Source organism: Pimephales promelas, chromosome 14 (assembly GCF_988280905.1).
Source record: "Pimephales promelas chromosome 14, fPimPro1.hap1.1, whole genome shotgun sequence".
Lineage (NCBI taxonomy): Eukaryota > Metazoa > Chordata > Actinopteri > Cypriniformes > Leuciscidae > Pimephales > Pimephales promelas.
In genome coordinates, this window is record NC_142782.1 from 26,091,896 (window position 1) to 26,098,522 (window position 6,627).

Genomic DNA, 6,627 nt, shown 5'->3' on the forward strand with positions numbered 1-6,627 from the left:
GTTCTTAGCTGAAAGGAGTGGCACCCGGTGTGGTCTTCTGCTGCTGTAGCCCATCTGCCTCAAAGTTCGACGTACTGTGCGTTCAGAGATGCTCTTCTGCCCACCTTGGTTGTAACGGGTGGTTATTTGAGTCACTGTTGCCCTTCTATCAGCTCGAACCAGTCTGGCCATTCTCCTCTGACCTCTGGCATCAACAAGGCATTTCCGCCCACAGAACTGCCGCTCACTGGATGTTTTTTCTTTTTCGGACCATTCTCTGTAAACCCTAGAGATGGTTGTGCGTGAAAATCCCAGTAGATTAGCAGTTTCTGAAATACTCAGACCAGCCCTTCTGGCACCAACAATCATGCCACGTTCAAAGTCACTCAAATCACCTTTCTTCCCCATACTGATGCTCGGTTTGAACTGCAGGAGATTGTCTTGACCATGTCTACATGCCTAAATGCACCGAGTTGCCGCCATGTGATTGGCTGCTTAGAAATTAAGTGTTAACGAGCAGTTGGACAGGTGTACCTAATAAAGTGGCCGGTGAGTGTATATATATATATATATATATATATATACTGTATATATTTAGTCTCTCTCAATGAAAATAGTTTCTAAAGAAGCCTACCCAGATAGCAACACAGTCTGGGCCGAGTTTGGCTGAGTCTGGCTTACATTCTGGCTTAATTCTGGCACTGTTTTTTTCCACACTTTTCACCAGGAGTTGGACGTTACCAAGCTACGCACAGACATAGTAACTGGATTTGGTAATGTGTTTTTATATTATAATTATTTTACAAGGTCACTAAATATAATTTTTAAATATAAGGTAAGTGGAAGTGTCCATGGAATTAATCCCTTTATCTTTCTGGTCTGACTGTAGATAAAGCAGCTTCAATGGGATCTAGGGAAAGCTAGCAGCTGTGATCTGTTGAGAGGAGAGAAAGTGAAAAACAGTGGTAAAATTGATTCTTGGTGTCTATATTTCATGTTGGAAATTGGCTCGTAAATCCCGACGTATGATCTATGGTGGCCATCCTTGGGAGAAAAAAAAACAGTAAGTGTGTAATTTCTCCCTTGACAGAACACAGCCGAAAGACTATCCCTCTTTTCCACTCTCTCTCTTCCACTAGGTTTCTTTTCATGACTTTGTGATGGCTCCATCTCATTACAGCAAATCCATTCATCAAACATGTTACTGAGCAAATCTCCTTCCAAAATTTTGTATGGACATTTGTGTCATTCTCAAATGAGGATGAAGGTCATGCGAGCAGTCTCATGTCTTTTCCCTTACGCTTTTTCTTGTTTATTTTTGTCTGGAAAGCCGGGTCAACAGCTTAATGTGTCTTTCGGAGGATCATTCCATTGCTACAAATGTAAAAATGTAAATGGCTGAGCATTCCTCCTCAGTGGGACACCCGACGTAAGAGGTAAAAGGCATCGGGCAGAACCCTGGCGGAGTGGTTTATTATCCCGACGAAGAAGTGATGGTGTGAAACGAGAGCTCTTTATCAGAGGCACTGGAGTGGAGGAGAGCTTTTTAATCATGGCCTAAGAGGGGTGAAGGGTTTTTATCATAATTGAAGTCTTTCCAGGGCTAATTGTGGCTATATGTCATTGTCTGAGAGCACGCCTATAGAAGCAGATGTGCTAGGGATATGATGGAGACGAGTTAGTCAAGAAAAAGATGACTTGAGGTCTGTCATCGAGGGAGCGAGGGTTCATACGGTTTTTATCACTCTATCAAAATGCATAGATCTCCATCACAGTCGGATGATGATAATGAGCTCTCATTGAACTCCAAAGTACATGTTCTGATAGGGTGAAACTCATTTAGAAATCATTGTTTGATCGCTAAATTAATATAATTTTTTTTTTAATATCAACATAGGGGAATTCATCTCCAAGAAAGACAATGGAATGCTTTATTTGAGTTTCTCAGTGGACCTTGCTGAATGAAGCGATAGTGGGCGTCAGGGAAAGGTTAGTGTAGCTCATTTCAGCTTCTTTTTACCTATTAGATGAGGTTGCTGTCCTAATCACCTGTTATTAGTCATGCTCTCGGCCAGTTTTAACCACCCCAGTCTGCTTTGCACAATGTTTCCATACCATGGCCCTAAGACAGTTAGAAACGAATGTGATTAAATGGGGGCACACTGTGTCTCTGGAGAAAACGTGTTCGCTCAGGACGACTTGGCATGAGGGGATAACAACTGTGGACAGACAAAATGCACTTTCCTAGAATGTCATGCAGAAATGTTTAGATTTTTTGTTGTTGAAAGGATATTTTTAATCAGAAACGGCACATTAAATTGATCAAAAGTCACTGTCAAGACATGTATAATGTTACAATAGTTTTCTGTTTTAATATAAACGCTATTCATTTGAGCTTATAAGTATCATGGGGAAAAAAGGTATCACCTTTTTCATTAAAAAAATATTAAACCCTAGGCTACAACATTGATAATAAGAAGAAATGTTTCTTGAGCACTGCATTAAATTGATTTCTGAAGGATCATGTGACGTGGAGTAACTAATGACTGCTGAAAATTCAGTTTTGCCATCAAAGGAATGAAATACATTTTAAAATGCATGAAAATAGAAAATGCAGCCTTAATTGGTGAGCATAAGAGATCCATTTAAAAAAAAACATTTTAAAATCTCTCCAACCCCAAACTTATGAACCATAGTCTGTTGTATTATATATATTAGGGATGCAATTTTTTTCTATCAGATATTTATATTGGGTCATTTATTTAAATACAATATTTATTTATTCAATTGTACATGCCCATTTCCCCTTTTTAGGGGGAAATATTTATATTTTCCTTAAACTACACTCATTTCAATTTAATCTTAAAACACTAATCATTTCATAACATGTACATGTAATCTTCAGAGAATCTCAAAATTAATGTCCATTTTATAATATACATTAATGCTGTTATGCAAATTCACTCATAGTATTAACCTTCTTTAAGGTAACAGAATTTTATCAACAGAAAAAATACAACTATTAGTGCATCCCTATGTAAAGAAAAGCCTTAACCATTAGAAAGTATTAACAGTATAAATGAAATGCTTTTGAAGTGACATTGACAAGCTTTTACTCAGACTGTTAAGTAAAACATTGTTTAGTTCATTGAGAGAAAGCTGTTTCTGTCCCATCTAGCAGGCAAGCCAATGAACCAGATGGCTGTGAGCAAGACGGAGAGTAGTTATTCTGCTCCATCCCTCTGACCAGCACTGCCTCAATTATCAGACTGACGTTTCATTAGCTCCTGCAGCTGATGCCACAGCGGAGGAGCACTGAGGTGTGGTGAGAAGAAGTGAAGGTAAAATCGACTCATGCTAGTTGCTAACCTATCGGCTGCTAATTTTAAGAACCGTTATTATTAAATCCAGAAAACGTCTGAGCCAGGGTCGCGTTTGCCGTCAAAGTGTGTGGAAATTTAGCTGGAGGTTGAAACAGGCTTTGCATGTGTACACTGAGAGGTTATCGCAGGGCTAAGCCTAAGGAAAGTGGCAGATTTAAAGGATTCAACCCCAAGATTCTGTTGAGCTATCACGGATGACAGGCCTCTTCCTCTGCTGTCAATTTCAGCGAGAGATTAAACCCAAGAAAAAAAGCTTGGGCCATAAAGTATGCAAGACTTTGGTATCTCTTGTCAAGACTTTGTCATATCTCTGAAACATCATTTGAATTTCATTTTCAAATTCAATGATATTAATTGCTTTTCCGTCTGTTCTTAAAAACAGATGTTGTTGTTGGTTTAACCTTAGGTGAGCGAGGCTGACTTATCAGTTCACTTAAGGCGCTAAAGTGTAATCTTCAGTCCTTCCTTATGTGAGAGGATCAATATGTTCAGCTGGAATCCTGAGCTGAGGGGTTAATTACAGCTCAGGGTGCTTGGAGAAAGAAAAGATGCAATGGGAATGCACGTGAGTTGGTTGGATTCATTCAGTGTGTGCATGTTTCGGATAAGATTGTGTTTCTTTAACAGTCAACAATGCAAACCTTACATGTTAAATTAGATGTAGTCTTAAGATTCTTTGGGATAGCGTATTAGCATGCTTCTCATATAACATCATAAACCCATGGAAGCCTATTTCTGCCACAAAAATAAATCATGCTTCGGTAAATCATAATTATGACCAAATAAAGTCAAAATTATGACATTAGGGCTAAGCTAAGCTGAGATTTACTTGTCATAATTATTTCTTTATTTCTACATTTTAATCATAATTATGACTTTTTATCTAATAGTTTTTTTTTTTTCATTATGACTTTGATTTTCTTGCGTGGCAGAAATGGGCTTTCAGGGAAACCTCATATCACCATCTTTATACTTTAACATTTACAGCCCATTATCAAGCGATTACAAAAATGATTACAAAATAAGTATATAATTTGCAATTTTCATATTTTTGAATATTTGACTTGTAGTGAATGAGGGCAGAGAGGAGAATTAGAGCTTTCAGAAAGGCTCATAAAGTCTTATTAAGACAGATCTGGAATTAGTTTAATGATGTCTAATAGAGGGCGCAATCACACATTTAATGCAAAGATCCCTTTTGGCACAGTGCATAGAAATGAGTCAATTACGTATTCATTAGAAGCTCAGGCAGACTGTAAGTGCAGCGTGAACTGCATGAAGTGTTTGTCTTGATAGCTTAAAAAGCTACTAATAAAAAACTTTAAACTGGCTAAGTGCACAGTATCAAAGGCTGGGTGTGTTCAGGAAATTAGAGATATTTTACCCCCCCAAAAAAGTTCTGTCATCATTTGCTCACCCTGTGACGATTTTTTCTGAACAAAACAACACAAAAGAAGATTTTCTGAAGTATTTGTTTTGGACCCCATTGTATGTATTTTTTTTAATATGTAATTTTGTGTTCCACAGGGAAAAAAAAAAAGAAATGCCTACCGGATTGGAATAACATAAGGGTGAGTAAAAAACTTTATTTTTTTTCAGTGAACTAACCCTTCAATACACTTACAAACTGAATTTAGCATATTTCTTTAATATTTATTCTAACAGTCCTGTCTGTGGTGAGCAACAGGGCCAACAAATAGACCCGTTTTTTTTTTTAAGAGTGTTTTAAAAGAGCTTTCAGGTCAGCTTCTCTTTTCTCATTCTTTGTCACTTTTTCTATTTCTTTGTCACTGCCCCCTCCCCTGCCTTCTCGCGCTGTCACCCTTTACGTTGTCCGTCGGCGGTGCACACAATTACAGGCTCTGATTGCTATCAGCCAAGGTTGGGGGGCTTACAAATTAGGGGATAAATAGGATTTCCTACATGCTGGATGGCAAAGGCCAGGGAATGGTAATGAAAAACTATACATCACAATCAGCGCGACAATCCTATTCATACAGCCAGGCATTACATTCACTCTTCATAATAATAGCCAAATGACAGTCACAGCCGTAAGGAGAAAGCAGCGAGAAGCTCCCCACATCCATACCCCATAAGCATCTCCCATCTGAACAACATCCGTGCCCAGGCTTTATTGTTATGCCGTGGTGTGATGCCATTTGCACGCTGTTTGAGAGAATTTAATTTATTTCTTCATTGTCATCTCCCATGAGTTTATGGGAGGGCTTTTTCTGTGTTTTTCTGAGACTGGCTTGTGGTTTATTGAAATATAGCTGGGTTTTTATGCAGGACTGTTAAAAAAATGTATCTGTCTTCTCAGGAGAGGAATTTTGCTCTATGGCTATTTTAGGTAAAAGTCTATTTCATTTATAAACATGTTGAGTGCTTGTTTGTCAAACAGATGCATGCTGATACCCAGAAACACATAAAGTATGACATAGTATTGAAAAGGTTAACTTTTTACACTGTTCTACACATCTCCTATGGCTTATTTTAAGCTTCAATTTGCATTGCAGAGCCCTAAAACTTGGCAAACAGAGAGAGGAAAGTTAACCATTCTTGTTTCTCTATCACTCTGGCTGAGGGACAGACATTCTCGAGTAGATGAAGACTCATTTACTTCCACAATCAGTTGCAGCAGAGCCAATCTGTCCCACGAAACACACGCACACACTCATTCCCGCGCACAGAGGTTGTCAGACTGCTGCAGGACTGAATCCACAGACCCACTCAGACCACAATTACTTGCGCTATAATGAGAAACTCGAGTCTGCCCACTTCAGTATCAGACTGCCACTAGGAGGAGATGGAGTCAATTAGAATGCATTGCACTGACAATGCAAACTCATTCACTTAGCCTGCCTATTGACAACCTATCATGACATTCCGCAGAGAGGATGTTGCAGTAATTGGCTCTATTTTTATTTTTGGTAGTCAGTGGTCTAAGGAGCATCACAAAATGTTTTCTGCTCAGGACAACTCAAACTTGGTGTAGTGTCTCTTGACTTTAGTAAAGTTTTGCTTCGCTGAGCCGCCCTGAATCTGTTTTAGCTGCCTGATTTAGAGTTTTACAATTACATTACAGTAATCTATCTGGATTAATATACCCTTTTTCTTCTTCTAGAAACTAGGAGAGCAATATATTAAAATGATTACAGAAAATTATTAAAAATCTCATTAATCCAGAAGTTTCAATAATTGAATGTTCTTTAGTGTTTAGACTTTTAATTACCTATTCATAGATTTTTCTAGTCGTTCTTGAAGT